The sequence below is a fragment of the Pleurodeles waltl genome, chromosome 12, assembly GCF_031143425.1.
Source record: "Pleurodeles waltl isolate 20211129_DDA chromosome 12, aPleWal1.hap1.20221129, whole genome shotgun sequence".
Lineage (NCBI taxonomy): Eukaryota > Metazoa > Chordata > Amphibia > Caudata > Salamandridae > Pleurodeles > Pleurodeles waltl.
The window spans coordinates 642,030,969-642,046,646 of NC_090451.1; positions in this window are offsets into that span (position 1 = coordinate 642,030,969).

Below are 15,678 nucleotides of genomic sequence, written 5' to 3' on the forward strand. Positions count from 1 at the left end.
AAGCTCCCCTCGCCCTCCGTCCCACTGGTGCATTCAGAGTCCGTGGTGTGGCCCTCCATGGCCATGTGGGATGCAGCTCCTTCGTGCTCCGGTGCCACTGTACCTCCGCCTGTTGATGCTGATATACTAAAGGACAGGGAGAGCAGAAAAGGGGGGGGGGACAGAAGAAAGAGAGTTTTAGTTCATGGATTACCGCTACCGTTGGCGGACAAGACAGATGCAGCAGCCCCCTGCATTACGCCGTGCTCCTGCCCTCTGCACATGCAATTTCTGAGATATGGCCTACATGGCAATGGTGGACATCTGCGCACATGTATGCCACAGGGACAACTGTACCTCGACTTGGCACTCTGCTGAGGTGGGGTAGAGTGCCACATGGCCTACATTACAGAGGGGCCTTGCCTACCTAACTCGCCTTGGCCTAAGGACACCCACAGCTAACCTCCCCCACCCAGACACCTCCACTGCACGCAAAGTCAGCAGAATGAGGTTGTACTCACCCCCTTGTGTCTGCGGTGATGCCCTCAAGCGCCCATCCAACTCCGGGTAGGCCACTGCCAGGATCCGGAACATCAGGGGGGTCAAGGTGCGACGGGCACCCCTCCCACGTTGGGAGGCCATCCCCAGCTGAGCCTCCGTCGTCTTCTTGCTGCAGCGGCGAATGTCCTCCCATCTCTTACGGCAGTGGGTGCCCCTACTCTGGTGGGCCACCAGGGTCCGGACATCCTTGGCGATGGCAAGCCAAATGTCCCTCTTCTGGTGGGCGCTGACCTACATGACATGCACAAGGGAAGAGGATCAGTCATTACCAACTGCGCCGTCGTTGTGAGTGGCCCCCTCCCTACTCTGGCCATGTGGCCCATTCATTCCCATGCATTGTTGTTCTATGAACTCTGCCCCCTTCCCTCTTCCAACCAGCCCTCTCCACCCAGGTCTAGCCTATACAACGTGCTCCCTGTGTACTAACCTGTTGGTCTGGAGGACCGTAGAGTAGCGTGTACTGGGGGAGGACCCCGTCTGCCAGTTTCTCCAACTCCTGTGCAGTGAAGGCAGGGGCCCTTTCCCCAGATGCAGCAGCCATCGTCGATTCCAGACCGAGGTCACAGCAACACTTGCAGTGTAGGTCCTCTCCTGTCGAAGGTCGGGTATCTAGTGATTGAACAGATAGAAAATGGCGGTGACGTCCGCGGCGATGCGCATCATCACCGCCGGCGCACCTGTTCATTGGCTCCTGGGACCCATAGGGTCCAATGTTAACCAATGCAGCATTGCGCCGCGGTCTACGACAGCCTACTGCGACGGTGTGCAACGCCAGCGCAGTTACCCCACAATCCCATTGTCCCAGTTTAGAGGTCAGGCAGCCGCCATTTCAGGGGCCCACATGGCTTCATTTACTACTGCGTCACACACAGCTAGGCCTACACTCAACACACATACAGGAAGGGTTTTGTGAGTGGTGTAGTCTTGTGTGTAACTGTGGGTACATACCTGGAGGAATGACTGGTTCTTCGCTGTTGTTCTTCGCTGTTGTCCTTCGTAGGCACCGTCAGCTGGGACATATGAGAAGATGGCGTAATCCTCCGGTGTACCGACCGCTGGTGGACCTGTTGACTATGGAAGAGAGACATGTCATCTTCACCTACCGGTTTGACCGTGCCACAATCCAGGAACTATGTACCCAGTTGGAGCCAGACCTGATGTCACCAATCCGCCATCCGACTGGAATCCCCCCTGACGTGCAGGTGCTGTCAGTGCTCCATTTCCTTGCAAGTGGGTCTTTTCAGACAACTGTGGCCATGGCATCAGGGATGTCCCAGCCTATGTTTTCCAAAGTGTTGTCCAGAGTGTTGTCTGCCCTGCTGAAACACTTAAGGAGATACATCATTTTCCCTCAGGTGGAGGATTTGCCTACAGTGAAAGATGACTTCTATGCCCTTGGACATATCCCCAACCTCATAGGTGCCATTGATGGGACCCATGTAGCTCTGGTCCCCCCCCACAGGAGTGAGCGGGTGTACAGGAACAGGAAGAATTATCATTCTATGAATGTCCAGATGGTCTGTTTGGCAGACCAGTACATCTCCCAGGTAAATGCTATGTTTCCTGGCTCAGTGCATGACGCCTACATCCTGCGGAATAGCAGCATCCCTTGTATGATGGGTCAACTCCACAAGCACCGTGTATGGCTATTGGGGGACTCTGGTTACCCCAACCTTTGACCAGGGCAGAAGAACGGTACAATGAGGCCCATGGGCAGACTAGGAGGGTGATCGAACGCACCTTCGGCCTCCTGAAGGCCAGGTTCAGGTGCCTCCATATGACAGGTGGATCCCTATTCTACTCACCGAAGAAGGTGTGCAACATCATCATCGCCTGCTCCATGCTCCATAATTTGGCTTTGCGACACCAGGTGCCTTTTCTGCAGGAGGATGATCTAGATGACAGTTTTGTTGCAGCTGTGGAGTCTGTGGAGCCTGTGGACAGTGATGAGGATGAAGCTGAGGAAGAAGACAACGACAACAGGGAGTCAGTCATACAGCAATATTTCCAGTGAGACACAGGTGAGAACATTTTCATTTTTAGCATTACATTAACTTTCACACGTCTACCTCTATCCTGTTTCTCGATTTAAATCACTATTTGTTAACTGAGTTGTACCCTTCCATTACGGTTTCACAGGTGTGGTTACCTACGTGTCAACTGCTTGCATCCTTCAAGGGCTTGTGATGTGTGACATAGGTATGTTAGCCTTACAATGGTAAACCCATTATGACACTGTCATTGATAATACATATTTACTAAATCACATACTGACTCCAGATTGTTTTGTGTTTCAAGGGTGTTTACTGAAGTGCTCTGAAATGTGAGGGGTTTGTAAAATGAGGATGGGTGATGGCAGAGGAATGTCCATGGCAGAGTCCAGTCTATTAGTCTTACAGGTGCACTGCTCATCTGGGCATAGGAAGTGGAGCTGGTGCAGTTTAAGTATGGACAGGGTAACAAAGTGGGACAGTGGGAGGACAATCAGGGTGGTCTCATTTCCTGGCGGGGGTCTTGCCATCTTGATCTGTCCTGTTCCTGGATCTCAGGGACCACTTGCGTGGTGGTTGTCCGTCTGCAGGGGGTGGGGTGCTGGTGTGTTGGTCCTGTGGAGGGACGTCCTGTCCACTAGCGCCGGCGGAGGTGGTGGGCAGTTCATCGTCCTGGCTAGTGTCAGGGGCCCCTTGGAGTGCCACGGTGTCCCTCAAGGTCTGCTGTATGTCCTTCAGCACCCCTACTATGGTGCCCAGGGTGGAGCTGATGGTCCTGAGCTCCTCCCTGTACCCCAAATACAGTTTGTCCTGCAGGCGCAGGGTCTCCTGCAACTTGTCCAGGACCGTCGCCATCGTCTCCTGGGAGTGGTGGTATGCTCCCATGATGGAGGATAGGGCCTCGTGGAGAGTGGGTTCCCTTGGCCTCTCCGCCCCCTGTCACACAGCAGCCCTCCCAGTTCCCCTGTGTTCCTGGGCCTCCGTCCCCTGGACCGTGTGCCCACTACCACTGCCCCCAGGTCCCTGTTGTTGTTGGGGTGGCGGGTTATCCTGGGTTCCCTGTAGTGGTGGACACACCGCTGATTGACCTTTCCTGGGTAGGGAGGTTTGGGCCCGCTGGGTGGGTGCTGTGCTGGTGTTACCAGAGGGTGGAAGGTTGGTGTTGGGATGTGCCTGTGCAAGGGGAACCGACTGTCCTGAAGCCCACGATGGTCCAGGCTGGTCATCAGGATCCAGTAGGGCAGAGCTGCTCTCGTCACTGTGGGCCTCTTCTGGGGGTGGAGTGGTGTTGTCTGGACCCTCTGGTGTGGTGACGGTCCTTTGGGTTCCTGCAGGGGCATAAGAGCATGATTATTGCATGTGTGTGTGTAATGGTGTGCAATGGGTGGGTGTTTGTGTACCCCAGTGCAAGCATTCCTGTGTGTGGGTTTGTGTGATGATGGTTGGGGGGGGGGGTGTCCTGGGTATGTGCAGTGGGCATGCTTTAGTGAGGGGTGTCCATGCTTAGTTGTGTCATGCAGGGCTTGGTGTTGGGATGGGTGGTTTGTGTTATGGGTAGATCAGTGAGGATTTGGAGTGATAGGGGAGGGTGGGGGTGTGTGATAGCATGCAGGTAGGGTGGGGGATATGATAATTGAGATTTGACTTACCAGTGTCCCATCCTCCACCGACTCCTCCGAGGCCCTCCGGATGCAAGATGGTCAAGACTTGCTCCTCCCATGTTGTTAGTTGTGGGGAAGGAGGTGGGGGTCCGCCGCCATTCCGCTGTACCGCGATGTTGTGCCTGGAGACCGTTGAACGCACCTTCCCCCGTAGGTCGTTCCACCTCTTCCTGATGTCCTCCCTATTTCTTGGGTGCTGTCCCACGGCGTTGACCCTGTCCACTATTCTGCGCCATAACTCCATCTTCCTGGCTATTGATGTGTGCTGTACCTGTGAGCCAAATAGCTGTGGCTCTACCCGGACGATTTCCTCCACCATGACCCTCAGCTCCTCCTCGGAGAAGCGGGGGTGTCTTTGGCGTGACATGGGGTGGTGTGGGTGATGTGTGGGGTGGTGTATGTGGTGATGAATGTGGTGAGTGTAGTGGTGTGTGGTGTTTTGTGCGTGGATGTTGTGTGGGTGATGGTGTTGTGTGCCTCTGTGTGATGGGGTTGTCTATTCCGTGCTCTCTCTCTGGCCTTTGTTCGTGATTTTTTGGTCGTAGGGGTTTGTGGGTGATGTGGGTGTTTGTTTTATATTGTATTGGGTGTGTGGGAGTGGTGTTTGTATGTGTATCAGGTGTGTGTATTTGGAATTGTCCAATGTGGCGGTGTTGTGGAGATGTGTGTGTATTTTGAGCGCGGCGGTGTGTACCGCCAATGGAATACCGCAGTTGAAAGACCGCCGCGTGAATTCGTGGGTCGTAATAGCATGGGCGTGTTTCTGTTGACGTGGAGGTGGAGGAGTTGTTTCCGCCAGTTTATCACTGACCTTTGGTGTGGCGGTGTTGTGTTGGTGTCTGAATTTCAGCGGATTCCAAGATGTGTGTCATAATAGCTGTGGCGGAATACTGCCGCCGCCGCGGTGTATTGGCGGTCTTCTGCACGGCGGTAAGCGCCTTTTACCGCCAATGTTGTAATGACCCCCTAGGTGTCTGAATTCTAAGATTTCAGGAGCCAAATTGCTAGATTCAGCGATGCTGGATTTGGGTGTCTCATCTGTTGTTTGTGTTGAGTTAACAGATCTGGTCGGTTTGGCAGTTTGATATGATGCACTACCGAGAGGTCTAGAGGTGTTGTGTACCAAGGTTGTCGTGCCCAAGTTGGTGCTATTAGTCTGAGTTTGAGTTTGTTTTGACTCAATTTGTTTACTAGATACGGAAGGAGTGGGAGAGGGGGAAAAGCGTATGCAAATATCCCTGACCAACTCATCCATAACGCATTGCCTTGAGAGTGAGCCTGTGGGTACCTGGATGCGAAGTTTTGGCATTTTGCGATTTGTTTTGTTGCAAATGGGTCTATTTGCGGTGTTCCCCATCTTTGGAAGTAAGTCTTCAGTATTTGGGGTGAATTTCCCAATCGTGGATCTGTTGGTGATCCCAAAAGAGCTTGTCGGCTAACTGGTTTTGAATTCCTGGTATGAACTGCGCTATTAGGTGAATGTTGTTGTGAATCGCCCAATGCCATTTCTTTTGTGCTAAGAGACACAACTGTTCGAGTGTGTCCCTCCCTGTTTGTTCAGATAATACATTGTTGTCATGTTGTCTGTTTTGACAAAAATGTGTTTGTGGGTTATTATAGGTTGAAATGCTTTCAACGCTAGAAATACTGCTAGTAGTTCTAAGTGATTTATATGAAGCTGTCTCTGCTGAGTGTCCCATTGTCCCTGGATGCTGTGTTGGTTGAGGTGTGCTCCCAACCCTATCATGGAAGCATCCGTTGTGATCACGTATTGAGGCACTGGGTCCTGAAAAGGCCGCCCTTTATTTAAGTTTATAATGTTCCACCATTGTAGCGAGGAGTATGTTTGGCGGTCTATCAACACTAGATCTTGAAGCGGACCCTGTGCTTGTGACCATTGTGATGCTAGGCACTGTTGTAAGGGCCGCATGTGTAATCTTGCGTTTGGGACAATGGCTATGCATGAGGACATCATGCCTAGTAGTTTCATCACTAATTTTACCTGGTACTTTTGTTTTGGGTGCATGGCCTGTATTACGTTTTGGAATGCCTGTACCCTTTGTGGACTTGGAGTGGCAATCCCTTTTGTTGTGTTGATTGTTGCTCCTAAGTACTGTTGTATTTGACACAGCTGTAGGTGTGATTTGTTGTAGTTGAGTGAGAAACCTAGCTTGTGAAGGGTTTCTATGACATACTTTGTGTGTTGTGAACACCGTTCTTGCGTATTTGTTTTGATTAACCAATCGTCTAGGTACGGGAACACATGTATTTGCTGCCTTCTGATATGGGCTGCCACTACGGCCAGGCATTTTGTAAAAACTCTTGGCGCTGTTGTTATTCCTAATGGCAACACTTTGAACTGGTAATGTACCCCTTGGATTACAAACCTTAGGTACTTTCTGTGGGAAGGATGTATAGGTATATGGAAATACGCATCCTTGAGGTCTAATATTGTCATGTAGTCTTGTTGTTTGAGCAATGGGATCACATCTTGTAGTGTCACCATGTGAAAGTGATCTGATTTGATGTAAATATTTAATGTTCTGAGATCTAGGATAGGTCTTAGAGTTTTGTCTTTTTTGGGTATGAGAAAGTACAGGGAGTATACTCCTGTTCCTTTCTGATGAATTGGTACTAATTCTATTGCATCTTTCTGCAACAACGCTTGGACTTCCAGTTGTAATAGATCCATGTGTTGTTTGGACATGTTGTGTGTTCTCGGAGGGACATTTGGAGGGAATTGTAGAAATTCTATGCAATAACCATGTTGGATAATGGCTAGGACCCACGTGTCTGTTGTTATTTCCTCCCAGTTTTTGTAAAAATTTGTTAGTCTCCCCCCCATTGGTGTTATGTGTTGGGGATCTGTGACGATGAAGTCACTGTTTATTTTGCGGTCTCTTGGGACTTTGGAACTTCCCTCTAGTTTTAGTGAATTGTCCCCCTCTGTATTGTCCCCGAAAACTTCCCCTCTGATATTGACTCTGGTAAGTGGGTCTTGTTTGTGAGGTTGAGGGTTCTGTGCTCTGTCCTCGAAACCCCCCTCTAAACTGTGATTTACGAAATGTGTCTCTGCTCTGTGGGGAGTAGAGTGCGCCCATGGCTTTGGCCGTATCTGTGTCCTTTTTAAGTTTTTCGATAGCAGTGTCCACCTCCGGCCCAAAAAACTGCTGTCCGTTAAATGGCATATTCAGCACGGCTTGTTGAATTTCCGGCTTGAATCCTGAGGTGCGTAGCCATGCGTGTGTCTCCGTATAGTGACTGCTGTATTTACAGTCTTAGCAGCTGTGTCAGCTGCATCCATTGCTGACCGTATCTGATTGTTAGAGATACTTTGGCCTTCTTCCACCACTTGTTGAGCCCTCTTTTGGAACTCTTTGGGTAGGTGTTCTATGAAATGTTGCATTTCGTCCCAATGAGCCCTATCATATCTAGCCAGCAAGGCCTGTGAATTGGTGATGCGCCATTGGTTGGCTGCTTGTGCTGCGACCCTTTTCCCCGCTGCGTCGAACATGCGACTTTCCTTGTCGGGCGGTGGTGCATCTCCCGAGGTGTGTGAGTTCGCCCTTTTGCGAGCTGCCCCTCCTACCACTGAGTCCGGTGTTAATTGCTGCGTGATATACACGGGTCTGTTGGTGGAGGTTTGTACTTTTTCTCCACCCTTGGAGTAATGGCCCTGCCTTTTACAGGCTTTTGAAACAGTTGCTTTGAATGTTTCAGCATTCCCGGTAACATAGGGAGACTCTGATACTGGCTATGTGTGGACAACAGTGTATTAAATAAAAAGTCATCTTCTATTGGTTCTGCGTACAGGGTGACATTGGGAAACGCAGCTGCTCTTGACACCACCTGTGTGTAGGCAGTACTGTCCGCAAGTGGTGACAGTCTCGCTGGATAACAGTCGGGACTGTTATCTGACACTGGTGCATCATAAAGATCCCATGCATCAGGATCATCTTGACTCATTCCCGTATGAGTTGGAGACTGCATCATTGGTGGAGTGGCTACCGGTGATGGTTGTGGTGAGCGTTGTGGTGATGGTGGCGGAGTTATTTGTCTTGCCACCTTTGCTTGTGGTTGCTTGTCTTTCTCTTGGAAGGCAAGTTTCCTTTTAATTCGGATTGGAGGGAGAGTTCTGATTTTCCCTGTGTCCGTTTGAATGTGGAGCCTCCTTTGAGTGTAATCTGGCTCCCCTGCCTCTAGCTCCTGTCCGAATCGGTGTCCTTGCATCTGTGAGGACAGGCCCTGTTCCTCGGTATAGGAGCTTGGTTTCGGCTACGAGGCCGGATGTTTCGGTATCGAAACCTTTTCGACCGTCCTTTTCGGCTCCGAAGACACTTTCTTGCCTTTCGGTGTTCCGATCTCTCGGTGCCGACTCATTTCGGTGCCGCTCTCTCGGTTTCGAGAGTGCTCTGACCCGGTGTCTCGGGGTCGAGTCTGTTCTGTGCCGGTATCTTGACCGGAGTCGGATGACTTTGACACATGCGTGCCCTTTTTCGGTGCTGATGGTCGGTCACCTAATTTTCGGGTTAAGCCATGGCCTGTTGGCGGTGGCGTCCCCTGGGCTTTAGTGATTTTCTGTGAGTTTTGCTCATCGACGTCTTACTCACGGTTCTTGGCGTCTGTTCAGGATCGACCTCGTCCGAATCCGCGATGGAGAAGGTTTCCTCTTCTTCCACGTGCTGTTGTCCTGCCGAAGCCATCTGTAGTCTTCTTGCTCTTCGGTCTCTTAGCGTTTTCCTCGACCGAAACGCTCGACAGGCCTCGCAGCTATCCTCTTTGTGTTCGGGAGACAAACACAAATTACAGACCAGATGCTGATCTGTGTAAGGACACTTGCTGTGGCATTCGGGGCAGAAGCGGAATGGGGTCTGTTCCATTAGCCTTGAAGACGCACGAGGTCGGGCCGACCAGGCCCCGTCGGGGAATCGAAAACCCTGAAGGGCCACCGGAGCTCTTCCGAAATCGGTGTCGATCTGTTGTAACTAACCTGATACCGAACGCAAACAATACCGTCTAATTTTCCGAGATTTAACTAACTTTCCGAACCGAAACACGGAGCGAAGAGGAACACGTCCGAACCCGATGGCGGAAAGAAAACAATCTAAGATGGAGTCGACGACCGTGCGCAATGGAGCCGAAAGGGGAGGAGTCCCTCGATCTCGTGACTCGAAAAGACTTCTTCGAAGAAAAACAACTTGTAACACTCAGAGCCCAACACTAGATGGCGGGATGTGCACAGCATGTGTATATGCAGCTACACATGCCATCGAACATATATATATATATATATACACATATTTATTTTCCAAGAGGTGGTGCCTTGCTTCTAAGAATACCAGTCACTATCTTTGAATAGGCGATATGCCTATTTCTAATAATTTTATGATTTTGTTTCTCCCACTTGTTTTGGTTGTGAGTTTTGTTTGCCAGAACTTTCCACAGGCGGGGTAACCTCCAAGTGGTGAGATGAGTCTCTGGGCTCCAGTTTGTTCTTAATTACCCCGCCTCCTTTTTTTTTTTTGCCCGACAACATCACACCTGATCCATGCCCCTATCCCGGCTGCCTAATTCATTCCGGACAATAAGCGTCCACACCAGACCTACTCTAAGGGGAGGGTGCCTTTGTACCTCACTATGGCCTTGATTCTGGGGATTCTTCTGCCATTCTGGAAGGCAGTGCTTCTTTTATTTACTTGTGTTGGCTCTGCCAAGAGATGGTGTTCGGCTTCTGGGAATTCTGGGTGCCATCTTTGACTAGGCAATCTGCCTATTTTTAATTATTTTATAATTTTGTTTCTCCTACTTGTGACTTTTGTTTGCCAGTACTTTCCACTGGTGAGATAGCTTCCATGGAGTTTCTGGGCTCCAGTTTGGTTTTAGTTGTCCCTCCCTTTTTTTTTTTTTTTTTTAAAAAGACACTATTGCGTCCACAGCCACACCCCCAATGCTTGCGGCCTATTTCATTCAGTGCAGCGTATATCTGTGCTGCTGGCGTGCCGAAGGCGAGCTAGAGGCAAGCCTATCTGCACTTGTCTGCACCCTGATTGCACCAGGAGCCAGAAACCCTGACTGTTTTATGCCAAATTAAACATCTTATTCAGCCAACGAGTTCCGAGCCCTGCGCCCTTAAGCAGGCAGCCCGTGTATGCATGCTCTGGATCCCGTGTTTCAAATTGGTAAGTGATTTTTCCTGTAACTACTACTTCAATCTGAACTTTGGCAAACTTGCTTCTTGTATTCCTCAAGGTAAAGTGTGTGTATATATATATATATATATATATATATATATATATATATATATATCCAGAAAAATGGTGTATTTAAATCGCACACCAAGGGCTGCACATCATTCAATACCAGCTGGTAAAATACTCAAACAACCACTTATTCTCGATAGATTCATCGGCTGCTGTTTATTGAAAAAAGGTTAGATTGCAGGTAAATCACACCAGCAAAAGTTGGTACAAAAAGCACAAAAAAACGGTCGACAATGTGCTCACCATTCTAAAGACACACACGCTGTCCCAACCAAATGTCTACGCGTTTCGGCCGAAGCCTTCAACAGGACATTGGCAGACATTTTACACTCAACTATTTAAACCATATAGTCCTTCTTTGATGTTCATTGCATAGCTCAAGAGAAGTGCAAATGGAGCGGCCATTTTATAACGTCACAATTTTAACTTAAAAATGAGAAACTCCTAATCCTGTGCATGTTTTTAAATAAACTATGAACTAAAAATGTGACATTATATATTTCTCTCATATTATAATACATTATCACAAATATAGTCTGGTCACCTGTGAACACTAAAAAATTAATTAATTGTAATCACAGTATACAATTCTTGAATACAAAACAAATCCCATGTATGCTGTTTTTTTCTCTTCTCTTTCTCAATTTTTCTTTTTCCTTTTACTCTTGATGTCCACATATTACCCACTTATACCTAATAATTTTAATTTTGATTTTGATTTTAGTTTTGATTTTAAAAGCCTGATATATAAATGCAATTAATTAATAATATAAATATATAAATATATATAAATATATGTACTGCCAATTGATTGCAATACATCCACTTCATATAAAGGCTATAAATAGATGACAAATGATGACAAATAAATAGAGTAAATTCAGTCAATTCTGAAAATACAAAATAAAATACAGGTAAAAGCGATTTCAACGTGGAATAAATAAATAAATGGATATTCATCATCATAATTCATTAAATTAGTCATAGTCCTATAAATTAATATATTCTAAAAGGAATCTGAAGAGATTAATTAATAGATCCATATCATAGGTCAAATTGTTATCGATTAGGAAATTGTAAATAAACCCCACAAATTCAGCAACAGGAGAATGTATATGTGCGCCGCTATCCTCCCCAAGGACCTATGCAACAGTATAGGAATAAAATAGATGAGTATAACACCCTAAAAGTGAATAAATTATTAATAAAAAATTATTACCAAAATACACTAAGTTTCAATCCGGCAACATGCTAATAATAATAGTAATAACAATAATGATAGAATCAATCAGTAAGGATCCTAACAAAACACAATATTCTAAAAAAAATCATCAATTTCATTTCATGTTTTCTATTGGACAAAATCTATGTGTGAGAAAATGTAAAAAAATGTGTATATCTCTGTATGGGAAAATCTAAAAACTTACAGATGTACATGAAGCTCTGCGTCCAAGTTGTGACCCCAAGGGTGTTCTGTACCTAAAAGTAAAATGGTTTTGGACTCCATTTGTCTCAAATGTGCAATTCTATTGCCTCCTCGGGGATGGGCCGCAATGGTTTTAACACCATAAAATGCTAGGGAACTACAGTTACCTTCATGTACATCCCAAAAGTGTTTAGCTAAAGGATAAGATGGATCATGATTCTTAATGGCTCTGAGATGTTGCAGGAACCTGACTTTCAGTTTATGAATGGTACTGCCCACATATTTTTTGCGACACCCACATTCAATGACATATACAACGTATTCAGTTTCGCATGTGATATGTTCAGTTATGTCACAAATTTTTCCTTCGAACGTGGTGTATGTCTGAGTATTCTGTGCATACAAACATGATTTGCAATGTCCACATTTCCAAAAGCCCAAGCTTTTTTTGGCCAACCATGACATATTAGTTTTGGGACTCTGAAATAGGCTTCTGGTAAGATGGTTACCCAAAGATTGAGTTTTGCGATATGTGATACATGGATGTGGACCTATACTGTCCTTGATGGCAGAATCATGTCTCAAAACATGCCAATTTTTCTGTATGATATTATTTAAATGCGAATGTTGAGAATTAAACTCTAAGAACAGTCTAGGTGATGATACCTTATTGTGATCTTGATTATGAATATTATCTGGCTTGAAAAGCAATTTTTCTCGAGACATATTCAAAACCCTCAAGTGTGCATCTTTAAGGATCTTCAAAGGATATCCTCTCTCTAAAAATCTCTGTGTCATCGTCATGATTTCAGTCTTGAAGCAATCATCATTAGAACAGATTCTACGAGCCCGTAGAAATTGACTATATGGAATACTCCATTTCAAAGCTTTTGGATGACCACTATTGCCATGCAAGATTGAATTACAGGCTGTTGGTTTACGAAAAATGGTTGTCTGTAAGACATCTTTTTCAATAGAGATCTGGACATCAAGAAATTCTATAGTTTGTGCACTATATTTCAAGTCTAAGTGAATGTTCAGCTCATTGTTGTTCAAGATATCAACATATTGTTTGAGAGAAATCTCGTCACCATCCCAGATAAGAAAGAGATCATCAATGTATCTGACCCATAGTATCACTTGTTCCATGTATTTGCCATTAGAATCAGACCAAGCTATCTCCTTTTCCCACCAGCCCATGTAAAGGTTGGCGTACGTGGGAGCAAATGAAGCTCCCATTGCAGTCCCTTGTTTCTGCAAGTAATGTTGATTGTCAAATAGAAAGGCGTTGTGGGTGAGGCAAAATCTTAACATGCTAATTAGCATGTTAGTATGTTGAAGAAATTCAATTTTACGAGTGCCCAAGAAGTGACAACATGCTTGAATGCCAAATTCATGCTTGATGGAAGTGTATAATGCAGTCACATCCATGGTTACCAATAGATAGTTGGGTTGCCATGGAACATTGTGAATCTTAGCAAGAAAGTCATTGGTGTCTCGAAGATAAGACGGCAATTCGGTGACAAAAGGACATAAGAAAAGGTCCAAGAAACGGGAGGTATTTTCTAATAGGGATGAGTTCATACTCACTATAGGTCGACCAGGAGGATGTTTTGTATTTTTATGAATCTTTGGTAGAAAGTAAATACAAGGGATTCTAGGAAACAAAACTTTGAGATAAAGATATTCATTTTGGTCAATTAGCCCTTTAGTGTGCCAGCTATCAAGCATCTCCCAGTAGATGGTTTGATATTCATTAGTGGGATTAGTGGTTAGTTTTTGATAATGTTGTTTATTGGAAAGTTGATGATTAGCCTCCTTCATATAGCTATTAATATCCATAATAACAATATTCCCTCCTTTATCGGAGGGTTTGATGATAATCGTGTTATTGGATTTAAGCTCATTTAGATCTTTCCAATCTGAGGCTGAGAAATTCACTCTTTGGGCTTTTTTCATTTTAACCCTTTTCCAATCATTCCGAAACCGATCAACGTCATCAACTACCAATTCATAGAACAAATCAATCATATTACCAGTCGGTAATTGGGGATTAAATCTGCTGGAGGGCTTGAGCCTGCTGGCCACGGTCTTATTAGTAACAAATCCCATATCAATCAAAATGTTATTCTCTTCACCTGTATCATTGCTAACATCATCCAAACAACCCAACCTGCCAATTTCTACTAAATCAGGCGCTTCATTGACATGAAAACCAGATAAAGTGTCTACATTAATGTTGGAACAAGATGTAGTGGCCTGTGTTGTCTTGGAAAAATATTTCAACAGCCGCAACTTACGTGTATATTTATACAATTCTATTCTGGTATCAACATAATCCCAATGATTATCAGGACAAAAACTTAATCCTAAATTTAGAATTCGCTCCTGATTAGAGGTGAGCTGTACTTTAGAGATATTTACAATGATATTGGAATTGTCAGATCGAAAGGTCCTCTCTAGTCTTGATATTTGTGATTTCTGCCTCTTCCCCCTCCGCGTCTTGAACCTCCTCGACTTCGTCCTCGACTTCTGTTTGATTGTGGCGTGATTGATCGTAGTAGTCTCATTTCCCCGTGAAAATCCAGTTTATTAGCAGAAGCTTCGTCAGCTGATGAGCTCAAATCCGAGCTGTCTTCTGCTGTATTAGTTGGTATATTAGGACTGTCCATCATCATAACTTTGTCTTGTGCTCTAAGTGTATTGTATTTACGAGCAAATGTATAAATTCTACCTATTTCATAATCTTTCTTGTCTCTATTGAATTTAGAGGCCTTGCGGAGCTTGATTTCATCCTCTTATTTAGTTATACGTTCTTCCATCTTCATTAACAATTGTTGTATTTCTGAGGAGGTACCCATTTTTTCTAGTTCTTTAGTAAGAAGTTCAATTTTATGGGTTTGTTCTTCCATACGACGTTTTGATTGAATAATCAAGGTGTCCATCAATTTAACTGAGCATTCAGATGTATGCGCTCTCCATTGTTCTAGAAGATCAGGATCTATATCACCCAGGGTAGGCCACATGAAATTGTTGGGTGTAGGAAAAAATTTAGGGGGTCATTACAACCCTGGCGGTCGGTGACCACCAGGGTTAAAGTGGCGTTCGTACCACCAACAGGCTGGCGGTATGAAAACCCATATTTTTACGCCGCGGTCGCACCGCCGGGGCTGGCGGTATTCCGCCATTTTAGCCCCGGCGGTGATAATACGCCAGGGCAGCGCTGCAAGCAGCGCTGCCCTGGGGATTATGACTCCCCTACCGCCTGCCTGTTTCTGGCGGTTTGCACCGCCAGGAAGAGGCTGGCGGTAAGGGGACTCAGGGTGCCCCTGCACTTGGCATGGGCAGTGCAGGGGCTCCCAGGCAGAGCCCCGTTGCGCATTTCACTGCCCGAATTTTGGGCAGTGAAATGCGCGACGGGTGCTACTGCACCCACTGCACATCAGCATTGCTGCTGGCTCAATTACGAGCTGGCGGCAATGTTGATGTGACTTTTCCGCTGGGCCAGCGGAAAAGTCAAAATACGGAGCCAGCCACACCGCCAGCACTGGCGGTATTCTGGCTCCCACAACCTCGGCGGTCTGCAAGGAAGACCGCTGAGGTTGTAATGACCCCCTTAGTCTTGATCCTTCTCTATTTGTCTGCCACCTTTGACACCGTCCCACAACCTATCCTCCTGCACAGTCTCTTTGTTTTGGGTGTTGGGTGGGGGGGATTGGTACTGTGGTGTAGGCCTGGTGCAAGTCTTTCCTGGTTGCCAGAGGCCAATCAGTCTGGCTCACTCCATTTTCCTCGGAGGT